The sequence below is a fragment of the Rhinopithecus roxellana genome, chromosome 19 (assembly GCF_007565055.1).
Source record: "Rhinopithecus roxellana isolate Shanxi Qingling chromosome 19, ASM756505v1, whole genome shotgun sequence".
NCBI classification, from domain to species: domain Eukaryota; kingdom Metazoa; phylum Chordata; class Mammalia; order Primates; family Cercopithecidae; genus Rhinopithecus; species Rhinopithecus roxellana.
Genome location: NC_044567.1, coordinates 60398956 through 60421241, shown reverse-complemented (window position 1 = coordinate 60421241; position 22286 = coordinate 60398956). Strand labels below are relative to the sequence as shown.

General features: G+C 51.6%; 1 protein-coding gene and 1 long non-coding RNA gene across 3 annotated transcripts in view; one reads left to right on the top strand and one right to left on the bottom strand.

Annotated features, from left to right (window-relative positions):
* Positions 1-22286, top strand: part of SDK2 (sidekick cell adhesion molecule 2) — a 317206-nt gene that overhangs the window by 114763 nt on the left and 180157 nt on the right. The window lies entirely within an intron of this gene.
* Positions 12924-18007, bottom strand: LOC104660121. The gene is made up of 2 exons (XR_747672.2): positions 17900-18007; positions 12924-15098 (listed from the first exon to the last, which is right to left on the bottom strand). It is a non-coding gene; the product is annotated as an uncharacterized LOC104660121 (long non-coding RNA).

Genomic DNA, 22286 nt, shown 5'->3' with positions numbered 1-22286 from the left:
GGTGTGTGGTTTGTGAGGAAACCACAAGTTGTTAAGACCTTCCATGGAATCAGTATTTCCAGAATTTCCACCATGTCTCTGGTTCAGTGACAAAAAGAACTACATGTTCCTTATTGAAAAGTATTTTATCCTGTATGCAATGGGGTGCCATTGAAGGAATTTGAACAGGAAGCGCATGGTTAGAAATCCCTTTAATTAAGTAGATTGGGCTAATGACTGGCAGCTGGGAGGCGGTAAGGGCCTGGCAGATGGAATCTAGATCAGAGATGGGGCAGGGGTGGCCTGCCAGTTTAAGGAATACTTAGTAGGTAAACCCAGCAGGACTAATCTGTTAGTTCAGAAAATATTTATTGAATGCCAACGGTGGACCAAACGCCGTGTTATGCACCAGAGCTGGAACAGACAGCTGGGCTCACAGGACCTAGGGGTGAGTGGGTGGTCAGAGGTGGGAGAAGGGCAGGGAAGAATCCAAGGATGGCACCATTATTTCTGGCTTGGACAACTGTGCAAACAAGACCGCTAACTGTATTAGAAAATTATGGGACAGCTACAAGCTTGCAGAGACCAGAGCTCAGCTTTGGATATTTTAAACTTTTGAGCATGTTGGAGGTCATCAAAATACAGTTGACTTATTCAGGCAAGAAATCAGGGTTAAAGATCTGGAAGGCATTCACCTCCAGGCCATAGCTAAAAGCAGAAAAGAAAAGCAGCTGCATTCTCCAAGGGATGAGGGTGGGAATGAGGAAGATCAGAGCAGAAAGCTGGAAACATCAAACATTTCAGAACCACAGAAGGAAGGCAGGGAAGGAAGGGTGGGAAAAGGAGGAAGATGAGGAGAAGGTGATGGGAACCAGGGTTGGAGAGTCAGGAAGTAAGTGACTGGCATAGTCAGACACCCCAGAGAGGTCCCTCAAGCCTCCCTGGGGCTGGTGATTGGGGAAAGTCTTATGAGCCTTGTCAGAGAACACAGACGGGGTCCCCTTTTCCTATGGGTTTGTAGCTAGATGCTCTACTGGGGCCACAAGGGGCATGGTTGTTCCCACTAACAGATGCTCAAAATGGTTCCCTTCTGAAAATTAACATGGTGCCATGACATTTGTTAAGACCGTCATGGGGAGAAGGTTGGAGAATGCTAGTGGGGAGTGAGACCCATAGGACCAGGTGAAAAGGATGCATGTGGTAGTGCCATTTGGACATCATCACTCCCACCCAACCAGCAATACAAGCTCGACCTCTGCCAGGGGCCTACAGCCCCTACTGCTGTATATAGGATCCTTGGTGTTCCACAGATCCTAGGGAGGCAATATGGTTTGGCTGTGTGTCTCCACTCAAATCTCATCTCGAGTTGTAATCCCCAGGTGTCAAGGGAGGGACCTTGTGGAAAGTGATTGGATCATGGGGGAGGTTTCCACCATGCTGTTCTCACAATAGTGAGTGGATTCTCATGAGAGCTGATAGATGATTTTATAAGTGTTTGGTAGTTTCCTCTGCACTCTCTCTCTCCTGCTGGCTTGTAAGATGGGCCTTGCTTCCCCTTCGCCTTCTGCCATGATTGTAAGTTTCTCACAGCCTCCCCAGCCATGCAGAACTGTGAGTCAATGAAATCTCTTTCCTTTATAAATTACCCAGTCTTAGGCAGTATCTTTATAGCAGTGTGAAAATGGACTAATGCAGGTGGGGACTATCATAAACGGATGCCAGAGAGGAGACAAGAAGCTAGAGCAAAGCATAAAGAAGCTAGCTGCCCCCTTCTTCAGGTAAAGGTTCGACTGGAATGCAAGATGTGGAAGGGTTTTTCCCCCTTCCCTCCACCCTGCCTGTATCCATAGAGAATTTCACTCCACCCCACTTGGGTGGCAGGAATGGGTCCTGTGTTAAGGACATCTCTCCCACTACCGCATTACCAACTCTATGTGTTTTCTGTGGCTACCATAACAAATACCACAAACTGGGTGACTCAAGTAACAGAAATATATCATCTCAGTTCTGGAGCACAGAAATCCAAAGTAAAGGTGTCAGCCAAGTAGGTTCCTTCTGGAGGCACTGAGAGAGAACCTGTTCCATGTCTGTCTCTAGCTTTTGGTGTTTGCCAGCAGCCCTTGGTGCTCTTTGACTTGTGGATATATCGCTGCAATCTCTGCCTTCATCTTCCCATGGCTGTCTTCCCTGCATGTCTCTGTGGCTTCACCTGATCTTCTTGTAAGGGCACTAGTCATTGGATTTAAGGCTCATTCTGATCTAGTATGGCCTCATCTTAACAGGAAGAATTACACCTGCAAAGTCTCTATTTCCAAATTAAGGTCCCATTCTGAGGTTCCAAGTGGAAATGAATTTTGGGGAACACTACTCCACCCAGTGCCCTGACCTAATTTGGCTATGGTTTATTAACAAGGCAGCATCTTAGCCTGCCTTGTTTAATAATCATTCCACTCTTCATGCTGACAATGCTACCTCCATTTTCAGGTGAGAAAATTGAGGCAGAGAGGTATAAGATGGCCTTTCCAAAGTCTCCCAGCCCCCAGTGGTAGAGGCAGACCCAAGTAAAATCTCCGTTTTCCAGCCTGGTCCTCCCTCAGCCGCCCCCATCCTCGGTACTGACTGTAGGACTTCCCGGTTCCCACTCATGCATGCTTTTCGCTCATTACAAACGAAACCACCTCCCCTCTCCCCAGAATCATCTTTCTTCTGGACAAGGAAATAGTTTCCTCATATGACAGAAAAGAAAGATAAGCCCCTAAAGGAGGTATTTACAGAAGGCTTAGGTAGCCAAAATGGTATAAGAGGGCTCAAGAAAGACAGAAGAGGGGGCAGCAATGAGAAGACCCCGTGAGAGCCCCCAGAAGGAGCTGCAGAAGCTGGGCAGAGCTCAGGGACCTCAAGGATGGCAGAGATGCAGGGGTGAGGCCTGCTCCCCCGGCTCCTTGCACCTGTGTCAGTGCCGTGGTCCAAAGGGTAATGGGTGTATTGATTGGTCCATAAGTTATCTGTGCCTGGGGATGGCCAGGGGACGCTCCTCTCACCCAGAAATAAAAGCTTCGACCATCAGGGGATAAATGCAGTGGGAGCAGATGAGCCATAGAGAGATTGATCTGCTGTACTGGATGGCGACCCTGCAGTGTCAAAGAGTCAACAGACAGCAGGAGATAGATGGAGGAGTAGAAGGCCTCAGTCCCTGGCTTGGGAGAACACAGTGGAGAACAAGGAGCAAGCAGCCCTCCCTGTTCACCTGAGGCTTAGTGAGGCAGTAGGTCGCCTTGGGACGAGAGCTGGAGCCAAGGACTTGACCGGCCCCAACCAAGGACTTGACCAGCCCCAAGTGTGAATTCCTCTGCTGCTCACTCCCAGGTGACCGTGGGCTGATCCTCAGCCTCACTGCGTCACTGCTTCCCCATCTGTTGGAGAAGCGGTAGTGACCTTGAAGGATTTTCATGTGGATTTGGTGCATCACCTGGGACAACCTGGCACATTGCAAGCTCTTCATACACATTGCTCCTTTTTCACTGCACCTGCACAGACTAGGAATGGGGCTGAGGAACCTGGTATGGGAAAAGAAGCCAGGGAGACTTTGGAGATGTACTCAGCAAAGACTGCCTCTTCACTCACCCCTTTCTCTCTGGGAATTTTGAAACATGTGCAGTTCCAGTTCCCCTATAAGTGCTAACTGATGGCTCCACACCTCTTCTCTGGGGTCCAGGCCTGGCTAGCACCTGAACATTCCACCTGGATAACCAGCTGGCCACAACATGCCCGAAACTGGACCTGGCATCTTCTCCCCAAACCAGCTGCGGTGTTTCCATCTCGGTCACCTCGCCCTCACTGCTGATGCTTCCCTCTCCCTCAGACAACCCCCGCCCTCCAATCTAACACAGATCTTGTTGATTCCACCTCCGAAACAGCTCCACAATCCCCATTCTTCTCACCACCCCCATCGTCAGCACCAGAGTCCAAGCGAAAAAGCCACCTCCTCTCCCCTCAGCATCATTTTTCTTCTGGACAGGGAACAGTTTCCCCACAGGACGGAGAAGAAAACGAAGTCCACCAAAGGAGGTATTTCTCCCCCGGAGATCGTCTCTGCCCAGGAGTCTTACAACAGCAGCCTCCAAACTAGACTCTCAGCCTGCACTCCTACCTCCTTCCATCCACACTCCTCTGCACTGCCAGGAGGGGTGCAGAAAGCTGCCAGGCTGGCAATGTCATTTCAGGGCCTTCTTATTGGCATTAGGATAAAGCCCTGGAGCCTGGATGTGGCTCACTAATGAGGCCAGTGCAGGTCCCACGCATTCTTCTCCTGTTCCCTCTTCCTTTCCTCTTCTTGCCATTACGACTCCAACCACAAGAGGCCCCCTCCAGTTCTGAGCCAGATGTGAATGGGCCAGGCTGTCTTTCCCTCCAAACTCCCTACCCTGCTGTTCCCTCTGCCTGGCTTCTGTCTGCCATAAGGGTGACCTTTTCGAGAGGTTTCTCCTTTGCATTATGCGTTCCCATTGCCACCTGCACACCATCCACACTCCTTCCCCCACTCTTGCAGTCCCTGCTTAAAGTTCCATTTCTTGGTAGATGCTAAGCTCCATGAACTCAAAGACTACATCATCCTGCTCCCTTCCCCCTGCACAGAGTGATACTCCAATGCCATTGGATTGATCAGTGAGCAAATGACTCGCAGAGTCCCCTTCCTCCCTGGAACTCCCCTGACTGCCCCATCAGTCCTCAGTGGCCCCACTCTTGCCCAAGTGCCTATCCGCCTGGCTCCTGTATCCATAGTGACCCCATGCCCAGTGATGCCTCACACCATTAGTCATCCTTCACAGTGTGAATCCTATCTCTCAGGCCAGCTTGTGAAGGCCTCCAGGCAGGGCCATGTCTGCACCTCTTTGTGTTGCCAGGGCCTGGCCTGTAACTGGTGTTCACTGAGCAGGAAAGGTTGACAAGATGGGTCATGACTTTGAGATCCTCTGTGTTGAGGAATTGAGGGTTCTTCATTGCATATTCATCAAAGATCATTCAGGACCATCCTCAACTTCATCTTTCCTCACACTGCACGTGACTGTCCTCTAAGAAAGGCTGGAGATGGAGACATAAGTGGGTTTGTGGGGCCTTGGGCTGATCCTGCCACCCAAACAAGCCCTCAGGACACACATACACACATACACACATATGCACACACACGCGCACACATACACGTACACACACACACGCTCAAAATCTCCAGTGCCTCCCCACTGCCCACAGATGACATCCAAGCACCTAGACGTAATTTATAAGCCTAGGACTCTGATCCTCACCATTCATTCATTGATTCATTCAAAACCCAGAGGCCAAGCTGAGAGATACATCTGCATTTTCTCCTCTGAAGCAGATATTAATATATTATTCCGACCCCCTTGTCTTCTCCTCAAAGAGGAACCAGATCAAAGAAGTTACCTGACTGGCCCAAGGTCATGCAGGTCCTAATTTGCAAAGCCAGGGCTTGGATCAGAGTTCATCTCACCTAGGCCTGCTCTTGTGGCCCCTGTGCTGGCCGGCCGCATCTCCTCCCACCTTGCAGCCCCCAGCCCCGCACCCTCCAGCCCCATCGTGCTGAAATAGCTAAAGTTCCCAGAAGCCACCGCTCCTCGCACGCATCCTGGCTTTTCACAAATGACACCGTCTGCCTGTGAGTGTTCCCAACTGCCCCGCCTGGCTCGTGCCATTTAGGATGCTCATTGGAGACACCTTCCCCAGGGCCATTACGGCCCTGTAAGCTGTGCCTCCGCGGCAGCCTGATGTATCAAGTGCTTCGCTCTGTCGTGCGCATGTCCCACTGCCAAGTGGCTCATCCGTCTCCCCTGTGAGCCTGGGAGCTCCTTGAGGCAGAGGTTGCCTTCTTGCTCCCTCTGACATCTCCTGGCACATAGTAGGTGCTCAGAAAGCATTTGCTGAATGAATGAATTGACCTTTGAGTGAGCGAATGAATGGTTGAAATGCACATTCTGCATTATGGCTAGGAGCCGAGGGTATTTGCATGGGATGGGAGTCAAGGGCACCGAAATCTAGGGGGCAAGGTACGGGCATCCTTCTTGGGTAGGTGGGGATGGGGGAGCCAGTGCAAAAGGGAGGGAATGAGTTCTAGGATGGGGATGGGATCCTGCGAGGCTGTTTGGAGAGAACCCTCTGGTCCCAACATTGATCTGAGAAGAGGCAGAGGAGGTGGTGGTGCAGTGAGGACAGCCGCCTCGCCACCTCCCACAGGCTGCTCAGTGAGCCTCCGGTTCCCATTCTTTCACCAGTTTCCCTCTTCCCTTCTCGTTCATCCTGTTGACAATCTCACATGGGGCTCTTTTGGACCATGTGTTTTATTCCCTGCCACCAGCCAGGCAGCCCCATTATACTAATTTATTGTCCTCTCTGGTAACTTGTCGCCTTCCTGTAAACTCTCCCTTTCCCATGCTGGCTTTGTCCATTGCCAAAGCCTAGCTCCCAGCCTGCTCTCCTGCCCAGTATGCCCCTGGCCTGGCTAGAGTGAGCAAAGATCTCCAGGACCCTCCTGACCTTCGCCCCCTTGAGGGCTGCTTCTGGGGCCCTCCCTCTCCCTGTGTCAGTTCCCCATGAAGAGCCTGTCTTGGGGTCTCACACAGCTGGGGACGAGACCCATGGTTCTCCGGGCTTCTTGCCTCAAAGGCCAGCTCTCGCTTACTCCTTGGTGCCCTGGGGAGGGGTGGGCAGAGACGAGCCTCATCATGCCCTAAAGGGAACGAGGCCCAAAGAAGTAGCCTGGCTGCCCAGGGCCACACAGGCCTAGGAAGGTGGGTCTTGGACAGCCATCCACGGCCTCACCCATGGGATGCATGTGATGATTTGGCCTTTCCCGGGCAATCCCAGGCAGCCCATGTCCATGGGAACAATGTGCTCAGAGGGGAGATGGAACGCTTGCGCCTGCGTGAGTCGTCTGCGTGGTTGAGGAGGGAGCACCCAGTGATGGCTCCATTGCCTTTCCAACCCACTTCATGCATTGCAGTGGAAGGAACGTCGGCTTTGGAGATGGAGAACTTGGCATTCCAATCCCAGAGTCTACACTGACCATGTGTGTAACCTGGGTGATTTCTTCATGTCTTTGAGCATCGGTGTTCTCATCTGTGCAATGGGACAGTCGTGCTATCTGGGCTCAAGGATCACACACAGAGAGCACAGAGGTGCCTGGCCCTCGTGACTGCAGACAGAGGTCCTGGGAAGGAGGGCCCCTGTTCCAGTCATGCTAGAGGGAAGAGGGCACGGTAGGTATGTGACTCTCACATCACTCTGTCTGGATGAGGGTGTCCTGGCAGGAAAAAGGGGAATCCAAGGAGCCCCTCATTCTCTGCCTGAGCCCGAGAACACTAAACATCCCTTTATCCACAGCCAACCAGGGGAAAGGCAAGAGTTTTAGTTCCAGGAAAGAGGGGAGGCAACAGAAAAAGAAGGGTGAATGGCGGAGGAGGGGGGCCATGTTGGTCTCCTTCCCAGAAAGCGCCAGCCTCTGGGGAAGGGGTTGGAAAGGACCTATCGACACGTAGGGCTATCAGTCACACCGTGTCTCCCGCCAACATGCCAATCCTGCTGCCCGAGGGTCCCTGCTGCGCAGAATGTCGTCAGTCACCATTGGCCGAGCTCAGGCCCAACTGCAGAGCAGCTGTCATGACGTGGTTCTGGGGTCAGGGAGGGCAAATGGAGGCCCAAACATGGAGAAGTGGCCAGTAGGAATGAGAAGTGATAGGTCAGCGGGATGCAGGGGCAGGTAAGGGATGATCACAGAGCCTGGAGACGAGAAAATCCCTTTCATTCATTCCCTTGCTCAATGTCCACTGAGCTCCTATTCTGTGGAAGACACCAGGTTAAGGACTGACGGTACAGGAGTGACCAAGATGTACCAGGTCCAGTAAGGCTCTCAGAAGCTTAGGGCTGTCGTGACGGACATGTGAGCATACAAGAGGGGCCTCACTTCTGCTGGGGCAGCGTCTGGGACACCTGCATAGAGAAAGGGGCTCCACGCAGTGCTGGCCTGTTATTTGGGGGGTGCAGGTGAGAGGGTGTTTCCATTTGCTGCTATAACAAAGTGCTATAACTGGGTGGCTTCAGACAACAGAAATTTCTTGTCGCACGGTTGTGGAGGCCAGTAGGCTGAAATCAAAGTGCCAGCAGGGCCACGCTCCCTCTGCAGTCTGTAAGGGAAGTCCCATCCTTGCCTCTTCTGGTTTCCGGGGCTGCTAGCCATGCTGGCGTTCCCGTGCTGGCAGCTACATTGCTCCCATCTTCACCTGTCTTCACGTGGCCATCTTCTCCTGTGTGTCTGTTTCATCAGTCATGTGGGATTACAGGCCCCTCTCGACCTCATCTTAACTTGATTACGTCTGCAAAAACCACTTCTACAATAAATAAGACCACAATCATGGGTATCCAGGGTTAGGACTTCAACAAATTCAGCCCTGAATATGGGGTAGAGCAGATATCCATGAAGAGCATTCAGCAGCACCAGCCCTTCCCCCATCAAGAAGGGAAGCCTGGTCTCTCTCGGGGAAAAGAGGCTCTCCTGGCATAACCAGACATCCTCAAAACGGCCCAATTGCAGAGCCTAGACTTGGAAGGGGACAGTGGATGACTTTGAAACCTTCATGCCCATTTAACAGATGGAAAAAATGAGGCCAAGAGCTATCAAGTAAGACAGAGTGACGTGGTATCCGAAAATCTAGCTCTGATCCTCCCTTGGTCTCTTCTACGTCAGTTTTCCCATCTGCCAGAAAGAGAGTTTAGGCTAGATGAGCTCCACCATGCTTCCCACTAGAGAAGCTAAGAAGCTGGGGCAGCCATAGCTGGGACAGGGCCTGGCCTCCAGCCCAGGGCTTTCCCCGATGTCCAGCCTCAGCTGCCTCTTCCCCTTCATCCCACCTGCAAGAGGAGCTGGGGACCAGAGACAGAGACACAAACTCCATTTGAATGTGAACCTGGGTACCACGGAGATGCTCAGGGTGAGCCCAGCCTGCTCTCTCATTAGTGTGAATTTCCTTGTGTTTCTGTCTCTCTCCTCTTGTTTCTGTCTCTCTGCTCTTCCCTAGTATCAGCTGCTGGCCCCAGATTCCTCCAGAGAGGAGTGGGGGTGGGTGGGGTGGTGCTGATTAGATCTGGGGACATGACATTGAGCAAGAGAAGCACGGGGAGCTGCTGACCTCCCTGGGTGGATAACCATCAGGAGATGGTAGCAGAGTCCAGATACCATCACCTTCTCCTGCAGATGTCGGTTTAGCAACCTTTCCTGTACCACAGATGGGCTATGCGTTTTCAAAGCAGAAGAGCAGAGGCGGCAGAGAACCCCGGCTGGTTCCCAGGCAAGGATAATGAATACAGTCCCCTGGAATGTGTGGGCCTGCCTCCTGTCCCTCCCCACGACCAACAGCCCCCCTTCAGCAGACTCCTCTGTTTCCCCAAGCAGGCGGCCAGGCTATTGTCTGGGAATGCCACCTGCCACCAGCACATGAGCAAAGGCAGCCAGGCCAGGATGAGGTGGGCAGCAGAGGTGGCTGCAGCCTGGGGCATGGGTCGGCACAGCGTCACTCCTCCCTGCCTTTGGGGCAGCCCATCCACCCACCCTGAAACTCCGCCAGAGCTAAGCCCTGCCTTCTCTCTCTGGGGCGCTCAGAGTTGCACACTCTGGGTTGGTCTTTGATGACACTGGGCTTGTGGAAGGAGCAAGAAAATGAACCTTCCATTATGTAACCTTGGGAGTCACTCAACTCTTCAAGCCTCAGTGCCCTCCTCTGTAAAGTGAGGCCGTGAATAGTTCTGAGTGCACAGCATTGCTGTGTGGTGCAAATAAGAAAATACACTGGACGCATCAGCACGAGGCCTGGCACCTGCCTGGTTCCTGTGATCTCTGTATGCCAAGCCGTCAGCCAGGCATGGTGTCCCCCGGGTTTTTCTCCAGTTCTATGGCATTGAATCCTAACAAAACCCAGCAAGGGAGGTGTCACAGGACTCCCTGGTACACACCAGGAGACTGTGGCTTAGAAAACAGGTGTTGACTCTGTCTCGAGCAGTCTGTAAATGCGGAGGTGGGGCTCACCCCTGCCCCCCGCGACTCCCATCCACTAGCAAAGCCAAGGCCTCTGTCATTGCAAATGGCCTGCAAACTTGAGAGAGATTGGAAATGCATCCCCACCCTCCAGAACCCAGAGGAGACCCAGCGCCTGAGCCCACACATGTGAGAAGCTCCTGAGTACAGGCAGGGCAAGGGCGGGAGGCAGGAAGGCAGGAGCCAGATGATGGCTTAGCACAGGAAGGAGCACAGCACCTGGAGTTGCTTTATAGTCTTCTTCCCAAGGACTGCACGGGGCTGGCAGGGACAGGAGGGGAAGTAGGAGGGCACGCACCACCTGGCATCCATTGAATGTTTTTAAATTTTTTTTGCTGAAGGTAAGATTTGCATGACATGAAATTAGCCATTTTAAGACTGGACTCATGCCTTAATCCCAGCACTTTGGGAGGCCGAGATGGGTAGATTACTTGAGTCTAAGAGTTCAAGACCAGCCTGGGCAATATGTTGAAACCTCATCTTTACTAAAAATACAAAAAATTAGCTGAGCGTGGTGGCACGCGCCTGTGGTTCCAGCTACTCGGGAGGCTGAAGTGGGAGGATCACTTGAGCCTGGGAGGGCAAGGCTACAGTGAGCTATTCAGTGGCACTTAGTACATTCACAATGAGGTACAACCACCACTGAGTTCCAGAACAGTCTTATCACCCCAGAAGGAAACCTGTGCCCGCTAACAGTCACTCCCCATTCCCCTTTCTCCCAACCACCTGCCAGTCACCAATCTGAGCCCTGTCTCTATGGATCTGCCTACTCTGGATATCTCATATAAATGGCATCATACAATAGTTGACCTCTTATTGAGCTTGATGGCAAGAGGGGGAAGGAGCTGCGGCTGGAGCCCCTCCAGGCCCTGCCTGAAGCTCCTGTCTCTGGGGAAGTTTCTAGATGCTCAGAGGGAGCCGCCCAGTCTGCCCTAGACTTTTGTGGACCTCCCTTCACAGGGCTCCGCTGTGTAGTGGACTGGATGCTGGTGGTCCTGAACTTTGGTCTCAGCTCAACAGCTGATGCAGAGTCCCCAGGGGAGCTGCTGCACCTCTCTGGGCCCTGGGGGTCTCATCTGTGAAGTGAGAGGTTGAACTTGTGGGTCTCTGTTGCTGCTTTTGTGTCCCCCACCACACCAATAAGTTCTGAGGAGAGACGGGGCTGCCTGTGCTAGAAACAAAGGGCCACTGCTGATCAGAAGGGAGGGGGTCCAGAAGCTCCTTCTAAAATGGAAAGAAAGAGAGGGGCAGTGGCCTTAACCTTGGCCCAGCAGGGGGCAGAGGGCCACCAGACCTCATGGGTTCTCTGCCAACCATGAGAGCCAGTAAAAGGGATAAGGAAGGTGACCAGGACAGGAGCACAGCCCAGCATCCAGGGGTGGACGAGGGCCTGCTTCCCTCCCGATCAGGTGTAGCCCCAGGTGGGTGACACCAGGGTGGCCGTGGGCCCCTGGGAGTGACTGGGGAGGAGGCCACATGTGTGTGGTGTGTGCCAGCTGGCAGGCATATGCAGGCTTCTGTGTATAATCTGGCCTGTAAATTGCTCGGGGACTGTAACTGCGGAAAGGGCCACAGAGCCGCGTGGTGTTATTATTTATGATAACACGCAGAGGTGCCTGCCAGGGACTAGAATGGGCTGAGCACTGCGCGCAGGATGGACGGCAAATTGAACTCCAATTTTCTGCTCGGCAGTCTTTGTTACACGCCACAAAGCGCCGGTACACCGGGGTCACCAGCCTGATGAATGTGTGTTCTTCTTCAGCGGGGGCTCCGCCTCTCAGCCTCCGTGCGGAGAGCGACTCACGCTTTGTGTTTCCTTCCCTGCGGGGCCCAGCTTCGGAATCCGTTCCTGGGCTCCACACACAGCCTGGACGGAGGGGAGGTCAGAGGCCTTGCATGGAGGCAGGCAGCTATGGGTTCAAAACCCAGCTTGGCCACTGACACACGTGTGACTGGGTACCTCTCTCCTCTGAGCTTCAGATGAGATAAATAAAAGGGAAGTCCTCACAGCACTCCCCTAAGGAAGCTGGGAGGATTAAATGGGTAAACATGAGGAGCTCAGTGTGGAGTAGGCCTTTAAAAAATATCCACCTTTCTTTCTTGTCCCTGGGCTGAGCAGCCTTGACCTGAAGCCAGGAAATTGAGGAGAAGCCCCTGAAATTGGACAGAAAGGCCCCATCTGGGGGTGGTGAGGTCAAGCCCCTAAGGACACTCGCTGTCCAGCTCAGCTCTCTTCATTCAATATTGGGAAACCAAGGCTGGTGTTAAGTCAGAGCCACCACCCCTAACTCCCATCTTCCCCCCACTTCCATCTCTCCCTCCTTTTAGATGATGGCTCTTCTCCAAGGGTGGGCAAGAGGAGGAACAGTGGCTGCCCCTGGGAAGCATGCCAGCCAGAGCTCTGGGGTGCTGGTCCCTTCCTCACGGCACAGCCTTCTGTGCCCTGCATCTGGTAGCATCATCACTGACCAAGGAGGTAGACATTGGAGACCCCCAGGCTGTGGGTTCTTGGAAACGTCCCTGGTCCTATAAGTCCTTGCTCTGAGCTCCTGCAGACCTGTGGGAAGCCAGGGTCTCTCTGTCACCAGAGTCCACAGGCTTAGGGGATGGGCAGAAGAGTGGTACCTGCATGGTGGAGAAAGTCACCTGTGAGAAGAGTGACAGAGGTGAGGCAGAGCCAAGTCTCATGAAGCAACCCAGGCCGGCCAGGCCATTGATCAATTTCTAGGAGGTCTCAAGTCTCAGCTGTAAAAATGGAGAATTGCTCCAAGCATTCTGTCCTGCCTCGGGGTCACTGAGGGGAAGACGATTGTGGTCCACGTAGCACCATCGGGCTTGGGAGGAATTCCAGGAGTTTGTGAACATTTTATTATCACCGCTTTTATAGTTCAAATGAATCTGAATGCACTAAAATGATAATAGAACCATGAGGCCAAAACATTCTAATCAATGGTATAAGTTTAATCTCTGAACCCTCCAAGGGAAATGTAAGAAAGAGCTCCCTTCCCCTCTGTTAATTGCAAAATAAACCTATTGGAAATGAAAACCGTCTTTTTTTCCATGCAAGCTTGGAGGTGCTTTGGCTCTGTTTACCTGTGTGGTTCAAACAGGAGGCCCCGGCTATGAGATGGGCTTGCAGAGGCTACACAAAGCCAAGATGAGAAATAATAACAGCCTCCTTTTCAAGGGCTCTTTCTCTGTACCAGGCACTGGTCGAAGCCCTTACCCCTTTCCATAGGCCTGTGAGGTAGGCACTGCTATCCCTGTTTTTCAGGAGAGGTGCAGCAGAATTACAGAGTGATGCCCAGGGACACACAGCTTGTGGGTGGCAGAGTCCACTGGGTTTGAACCTAGGTGGTCCCATTCCAGGACCCATTAAGGTCATCCCCCAGAGAGCTACTCTGCTCTTATAATGTCAGGGTTGGAAGGGAACTTTGTGATCTCCAGTCTGGTCTGCTCCCAAGAAGGGAGGGAACCTGCTGGTCCACAGCAAGTTCACTTGCCTACTTTATCATGGATCTGGGCTCTTCTGTATGCCAGGCCGTTGCCAGGCTCTGGGACTAGGGAGATGAGGGAGCCCCAGTGTGCCCAGCAGTGGGGGACGTAGCATGGGAATCACCAAGCATGCTGGGAGGGAGGCGATCTCAGGAGTCCGAGGAGGACATCTGGAGAAGCATTACAGCTTTGAAGGGGTGCTGGACAAGAACTAACATGGATTGAACACCGACGTTTTCCTGGTAAAGAAGGAAAGAAAGGGCTCTCCAGGGAAGACAGCGGCACTAGCAAAGGCCCTGGGGCAAGGCGCACGTGGTGTGTCTGGGAAGGACCAGCTACATGCAGCAAGGCAGGGCTCCGGCTCCCTTCAGGTTCTCTGCCAGGCTGCCTTCTGTGGAATGATGGACAAAGCTTCCTGTAGGCATCATGTGAGTTTCCTGGGGCTGCCATGACAAAGTACTATAAGCTGGGTGGCTTTAAACAACAGAAATCTATTCTCTCACAGTTCTGGAGGCCAGAAGTCTGAAATCAAGGTGACAGGAGTATGCTCCTTCTGCAGGCTCAATGGGAGGCTCCGTCCTGCCCCCATTCTAGGCCTACCTGGTGGCTCCCGGCAGTCCTTGGCCTTCCCTGGCTGGTAGATGTATCGCTTCAGTCCCTGCCTCTGTCTTTACTTGGCTCCCGTCTTCTCCTTGTGAGTCTCTGTCCCTAGGTTTCTTCTCCTCCTACAAAGATACCAGTCACGAAAGGCCCATCCTACTCCAGCGTGACCTCATCTTCACAAACTACATCTCCAAAGACTCGATTTCCAAATCAGGTCACATTCTGAGGTTCTGGGAAGGACATGAATTTGGGGGAGACATATTCAACCCAATACAGGCATCACCTAATCTTTTCCCGGAGATGACTTTATGAACATCCCTTGGCTTCCATGCTGGGTCTTATTGTCATTCATTCGCCACATATTTCCCAAGCATATTCTTTGTCCCAGGCTCTGTGCCCAGTGCCAGGGCTATAGAAAAATAGGAGGCATGGGCCCAGCTCTCCTAGCATCTGTGTGACGTGTTCTGCTTTTCTCTGTGACTTTTTTGGCTGAACGTACCATGGGCTGAGCTCAAGGAGGGCTCAGTGGCAGGCCCAGGGCACACAACCCTCCTTCCCCAGGCTGGTCCCGCCATCCCACTTACGATTCCCTGAGGCCATGTCAAGGCTCAGTTGTACTAGCTGCCCTGGTGGCCAGTGCCCCCCTAATCAGATTAGATGTGTATTCAAACAAATTGATGATCCGTTCCATTAGATGCTTTTCGAACACGCTTCTCTGAGCAAGAAATCCATTTGGGAACAGCTGCGGAGGCCGCGGCGTAATTGATGATTGCACCGTCCCAGGCCCCCGACGTCAGAAGGTGCCTGGCTCCTGAAGGTCACTGGCGAGGATTAGACGAAGGAGGGCGAGAGTCTTCTTTCCTGGCTAATGAAGCACTTGGCATGCAGGCGGCACCGGGGCCGGAGCTGGGCCAGGCATCTGCTAGGAGACAGGGAGGGGCATAAATTAGCATCTCATTTGTGGGAGAAGGGAGGAGGAGGGAATCCAAGGGAAGGGGGCTAGGGTGCTGTGGGGCCCTGGCTGGGGAGGCAGGAGCAGGAGGCCTTGCCAGGCATGGGGCTGGGAGAGGGAAGGGAGCCCTGGGCCCTGCAGCCTTTATAGGCAGCTAGAGAGTCCCTGCCCCGCCTGCTGTGGTGTATGACGTGCAGACATTTATTCTGGAGGGCAGGGGCTGAACAGGACCACAGCAGCCTCCTCCTGGGCCCTCAGCACTCTGTCCAGTACCGTCTCCTACCTGGGTTTGACCAACACTGTGGGACCAGTCCATGTAGGCGTTTACAATCCCTCCCCAGGCTCCAGCTGTCTCTACCAGTCCTGACCCTGCTCAAAACCTTATGAGCCATCCCAGGCAAGACCCAATTTTTCAGCCAGCTTGGAATGGCCTTGAGGGGACTGAATTTGGAAGCCTCAGATGTAAGACCTTCAGGAGACTGTGGGCTGCTTAGAGGGGATGGTTCTGAGAAGAAGGAAACAGCTGGGATGATCGTAACAGCCCTGCCCCTCTTTCCCCATCTCCTTCCTATGTGGCCACCCCCAACGGTTTGTGTGGCAGAAAGGGGCACCCCTGAGGCTTTAAGCACTGTAGCTCCAACCTCACACACATTAGCTCATTTGATCCTCCTGCAACCTCTGAGGCAGGGGTTTCCGTCTGTTTCACTGATGCGACAGGTAAGGCCCAGGAGGTGAATCTGTATGAGGTCAAACTTTAGTTAGCATGGAAATGGGATGTAAACCCAATTTATCTTCTCCCACTGGGATCTTCAAGCCAGATTCTTGAAAAGGTGGTTCCTTGGGAGCAGGGCTGCGGGGTGGGTTCCCCCAGCTTAGCCCCTTCTTCCCAAGAAGCCTCCAAAGCTCTGGCCTCTGCCTTATTTTACTTGGCTCCCACGCCTGCCTGCATTCGTCTTCTGTGCTATTTGACCTCCATTTCCAGACTTCTCTCCCTGCACTTTCTTAGCTCATCCACCTGAAACCCTCACCCCCTGGGCAGACCAGTCTCTCCTGGGACATTCTGCCACCTTATCCTTCTAGCTAATTTCCAGGACTCATTCCCAGCTGGGCCGCCTGTCTCGCCCTCACCCCAGGATCTGGCTCTGGGGCTGGGACATTGCAGGCTGAAGTAGGAATGCTGCATGGCCTCTGCTTGTGGAATGGAAACCAGTTCCCTGAGAGAGGCCACTAACCTCCTTGAATGTTCCCCGTCCCTCTCACCACCCCTGGTGCTACAGATTGGAGTATGAAGGGTGAGACAGCTTTGGGAAGTCTTATGCTAATGGTAGCAAGATCCAGAGCTCTGGAACCTGCCAGATCTGGGTTTATGTCAATGTGGCAGAGTCCAATTACAGAACCTTTCTGAGTGTCGATTTTCTCCTATGTAAAATGGAGACAGTGATAGTGGTTTCCTTGCGATGAACTCAGGCCTCTTAACTGAGATGATGGACATAAAGTGCTTCATGGATAGAAAGTTCCATGGCTAGTATGGAATAAAGGCAGCAGCAAGACTAGAAGTTTGGAGAAAAGTGAGGTTTGGTGAGAGCAGCCCACCCTGAGCCCCTGCTCCCTCTGACCCAGGGTTCGTCCTGCTCAGGTCTGTGGCCCGTCAAGGGTAAAGACCACAGGTTTCTACCCCTGGCACCCATTAGGAGGCCGTGGTAATCAATCCAGGACATGGCGGTGGGGCCAAGACTAGGAGATGGTGGTGGAAAAGTTTGCAAGTGTAGAAATCCCAGCTCCCACCCTGTTCCCAAGCATTCCAGGGAAGCTCATGATGACTGAGCCCTTATTCCATGCCTGAGAAGAAGCTGCAAAAAGAGAGAGGTTTCTGCATGTTTCAGAGCTGGGAAGGGAGTTTGTCCAGGCTTGGTACTCCCTGCAGCTTGTTCTGGAGGGCAGATGGACATCACTTGGCCAATGAGGTGGCTGGTAGAAGCCATCACCCGCTTCCTCCACCCACCGACCCATTCCCAGCAGAATGGCTCCATGGGAGGTGCGGTTCCCAGGGCTGGGCTGGCTGGGAAGTCAAATCTCCCCAACAGTGAGATGGACACAGCCTGGGGACTCCAGAGAAAGATGACATTATTTTGCAGAGGAGGGGAAAAGTTGAAGTTGAGATTGTCTTCTGTATGGGGCCATTTAGCCTGGAGCCTAGGGAGGACAATGGGGGTATTTAGTGCGAATATCAAGGGAAGATGGCAATCAGCGACCCTTGACCTGTTATGGGAAATTACAAGGAAGCCCCAGGCTGAGGCCTCTTGCTGGCCTCTGAAGGCCAGCTCTCCATTTAAGCATCTCAGGCTCTGCTGGTCCGGGACCCCTGAGCCATGTGACATGCCTACATGACACACAGAGGGTCTGTCCTCTTCCCTGTCATCAATGGGATCACCCTGTGAACGGCTCACCCTGCACACTTACATACATGTATGCACATATATACATATATCTGATCATAGATAAGTAATTCATACCCGTGGTCTGCAATATAAATGTTACACAAAGGTATAGAGTGAAAAGTTAGTCCCCCAACCCAAGTCCCTGGGCACCCAGATCTCCCTCAAGTGTCTCTGGGATCCATTTTTCATGGAGCCACTAGAAAAAGCCTGTGCCAATACAAACAAATTGATTTTTATACTTGAAGAAGAAAAGCTTCTATGTAAACGGTAGCAGATTATCCACCCTATTCCATGCCTGAGCTTATCCGCCCTATTCTTGTTTTTATCATTTACCAGTAGTTCTCAAAGATCGCTCAGACGCTGTCTGCTGCACAGAATTCTGTTGTTTGGAGGGACAATCGTTTCTTTAACCAGTGCCCTCTTGATAGGCATTCAGGCCATTTCCAAGCTTTTGCTGTTACAAACCAAGAGACTCTGAAGTGCTGTCATTTCACACATGCACAAGTGAGTCTGTGGAGGGTGAATTCCTTGAAGAGTTGGCGAATTGGAGGATGTGTGCATTTTTAGCTTTGATAGCACTGCCAAATTGCTCTCCGTAGAGGGCGTACCAAGCTACAGTCCCGCAAAGCTGTCTGCGAGGGTGCCTGTTGCTCTACAAATTCACCAGCCCAGAATATCACACTTTTACATCTTGGCCGATGTGATAGGGGGAAAAATGGTATCTTATTGAATTTTAGTTTTCTTTTCTCTTATCACGAGGCTGAGCATCTTTGTGTGAGTTCCAGGGGCATTTGTAATTCTTTTCTGCGAACTTCATATCCTTTGCCCATTTTTCTATTGGTTTGTTAATCTTTTTCTTGTTGATTTGTGGGAACATTTCTATATCAGGAAAATTAGCTCTTTGCCCATGATAAGAGTTGCAAATATCTTTCCCCAGTTTGTCATTTGTCGCTTCTTTTTGTTTATGAGGTTTTTTCTTTTTCCAGGCAGAATTTCTGTGTAGTTGAAGGTATCAATCTGTTTTATGACCTTTTGGAGCTTGCATAGTACTTAGAAAGTACTTGGCGAGTACTTTGCTTTGCCAAGACTGTATATTTTTAAATCTCTGATTTTTTTTCTAGGTCTTTTAGAATTTCATTTTTTATGTTTAAAACATTGATCCTTCTAGCATTTATTTTGAGGTAAAAGTGCCAGAAAGAGATTTAACTTTATTTTTTTATCCCCAAATGGTTCCCTAGCTGTTTCAAAACCATTTATTGAATAATTGGTCTATTAGCCACTGATTTGAAATTCTACTTTCATCATACATTAAATTTTCTCATATGTATTTGGGTCTATTTCTAGACTCCTGGACAATTTCTTTATCAGTCTATTTTATAAGAAGGCACTGTTTTAATTATTGCAGCTTTGTAATGTAGTTAAATGTCTATGCTGGTTTCCTCTGTTTGCTATACTTTTTCAGAATTTGTTTGGCTATTCTTTCATGGTTGTTGTTTTTATGTGAACTTTAGAATCACTTTGTCTACTTAAAAAAAATTCCTTCATGTGTGTATGTGTGTGTGTTTGAAGTGAAAAGTTTAAGAGAATGACATCTTTATAACGTTGATTCTTTCTATCCACAATCCTCCTTCCTTCTCAATTATCCCCTTTTCCACAGGGAGAGTGGCTAAAAGGGCTGTTGCGTACAGTTGCATAGGTTGTATACTGTACCATCCTAGTACTAAGGCTGAGGGGAGCCACTGGCAGCTGCCAACAGGATATGAGCTCTTCTCTCTGGGCTAATCTGTCCATCTTTATATATGATCAATAGTATTAATAGCCACCCCTCCTAGCATATGCCAGGTTCAGTTCTAAGCGCTATATATTTATTAATGTATTTAATCTTCAAAGCAAACATATTCCCAGTTTATAGCTAAGGAAAATAAAGTACAAAGAGGTTAAGTGACTTTCCCAAGGTCACTGATTTGTGTTACCCTCCTGAGCATTCACAGCACAGAAATCCATCCCTGCACATAAACACATACACACACACACAGATATGTGCACACAGAAATAGACCACAGACACAAGTACTTGAACACACAGGCTTGCACACACAGATGTGCACTGACACACACATTGACATTCACAGATATGTGAATGTCCACACATGGGCATACATGCAGACACACCTGCACACACACACACACGCACACACACACATACATATCCACACATAGACACATCCACATGTTCTGTTATCCCAGCAGCATCTTCCCCTCAGTCTGTCATTCTTCCTACAGCACACACCCTGCCAGCCCCCTGCCATCTCTTGCTTTCAGACGAGGCAGGTCCTGGAGGAAAATCAGCTGTCACTGCTCTGAGTCCTAGGTAGGGCGTCCCTCCCAGGATCAGGATCCCTGTATCCAGAGGGCAGGGGGTCTTTCGGGAGGGGGTGACTTTACCACAGGAGCTTGGGGAGAGGAGCCTTGTAAGGACAACAGGAGGCGAGGAATGTGGGGTCCCCAACCCAGGGCCTGGTACCCAGCAGATTCTCAGGGAAAGGCCTCCCCTTTCCTCTCTTCCTTCCCAGAGTCATTATCTCCAGCAGCCTCTGGAATCAACCCATCCAAGCAAAAGTCATTCTGCTGCAGGCTGGCGCCCCCGGGAGTGCTTGAAGAATGAACTGGCAAACGCAGACCTGGGAGGAAATTGCCCAGTGAGCAGGTTTACAGAGGCGAGGGTGTCTGGGCACAGTGTGTGTGTGCTCACACATATGCACATGTGTGCATGCAGACACACACACTGCCCAGCCCTTCTGACTGTTCTGGCTCTGAGTCAGCCCCACATGGAAGGGATTTAATGACCCAGGGGCTGGATCGTTATTGTTTTAAAACAAACGAGTGATGACAGCAATGAACAGAGGGTTTTTAAAAGCGCGATTCAAAGGGCTCTTGAAAGCTGCTGGAGAATATGAATGTGCCTTTGAAGTAAGAATGTGCCCATTTGTTAAGCTGAGAGCAGAGCTGACTGCTGCCAGGCGGGTGGCGGGCAGTGGGTCTTTTTCCTTGGCAAATGGGTGCCCACCAGCCTCTCCAACCTCCTCACCACCTGACCAGAGGTGGTTGAAGACCCTGGAGGCACAAGCGCCCCGGAAGGGACCAGCAGTGGTAGTCACACCTCCAAGTCCACACTCAGAAAGAAGCATCTTCTCAACTGTTTTTAAGATGCTGCATTCATCTGACCCTTGTTAAGTGCAATGGAAAGATGTGCTTGAATGAGCAGGGAGAGATGCGTGATTGAAACATTAGCAAGCCGGGCATGGTGGCTCATGCCTGTAATCCCAGCGGTTTGGGACGCCAAGGCAGGCGGATCCGGGAGGTCAGGAGTTCGAGACCAGCCTGGCCAGCATGGCGAAACCCCATCTCTACTAAAAATACAAAAGTTAGCTGGTAGTGCATGCCTGTGATCTCAGCTACTCAGGAGGCTGAGGTAGAGGGATCACCTGAGCCCCAGAGGTCGAGGCTGCAGTGAGCCAAGATCATGCCATTGCACTGCGGCCTGGGCAACAGAACGAGACCCTGTCTCTAAAAAAAAAATGAAGCATCAGCAGTCAGACAAACGTAGAGGGAGCAGTTGAAAGCAGCCTCCTGCCAGCACCTGCACTCTGAGCCACCCTGAGGCCACCCTCAGGTCTGCCCCTCTGGGGTTCCCACAATAAGGGTTAGTAGCAGCCAGGCTGGGAGTTGAAGGAAAAGCCTCCCAACCTACCGCAGATTGTATATTAATAAGACTGAGCCCTCGGACCTGGGGGGGTGCAAGGTGTGGGGGTGCTGTGCAGCAGGGCCAGCTGACTGGGGCCCCACATGTACATGATGGCTTCTGTTAAGTTGTGAATCTCTACCTGAACCCAGTGAGTCCTGTAAACAAGGGCTCAACCTGACCAAAGATCAGGACGTCCAGTACTGGGCACATCTGATGGTGAGAGGATAGACCCAGGTCCCAGGCTCCGGGCCTTCCTTATGCTCCAGCCTGGGGTGCAGGAGAAGGCCCGCTGTACCCAGCCACAGCCTGCTATCACCTGGGTCTGCTCCCTTCCAGTTATAAACTGCCCCCTCCCTAGCCCCTTCCTCTTTTTGGTTGGTTTGTTCCATTTCTTTTACTTTGTCTTTCTTTCCTTCTTTTTTTTTTTTTTTTTTTTTTTTTTTTGTAGAGATGGAGTCTCACTCTGTTGCCCAGGCTGGAGTGCAATGGCACGATCTCGGCTCACTGCAACCTCCGCCTTATGGGTTTAAGCAACTCTCCTGCCTCAGCCTCCCAAGTAGCTGGAACTATAGGTGCCCGCCACCATGCCCAGCTAATTTCTTTTGTATTTTAGTAAAGATGGGATTTCACCGTATTGCCCAGGCACCGTGTTACTCCTGAGCTCAGGCAATCCACCCACCTCAGCCTCCCAGCTTTCCTTTTTTTTTTTTTTTTTTTTAGTAAAGAGGGAGTCTCACCATGTCACCCAAGCTGGTATTGAACTCCTGGCCTCAAGCGATCCTCCCACCTTGGCCTCCCAAAGCACTGGGCTTACAAGCATGAGCCACCATGGCCAGCCTGGTTTGTTCCATTTCTTAAGCCAAAAGAAGGCTGTCTGGTATTTTCCACCCTCCAGGCTCACAGGGGAAAGTTAACTGTCTGACCAAGATGGACCTGGGGCATCAGCCAGCACTGAAGGTGGTGGAGCCCCTTCCCT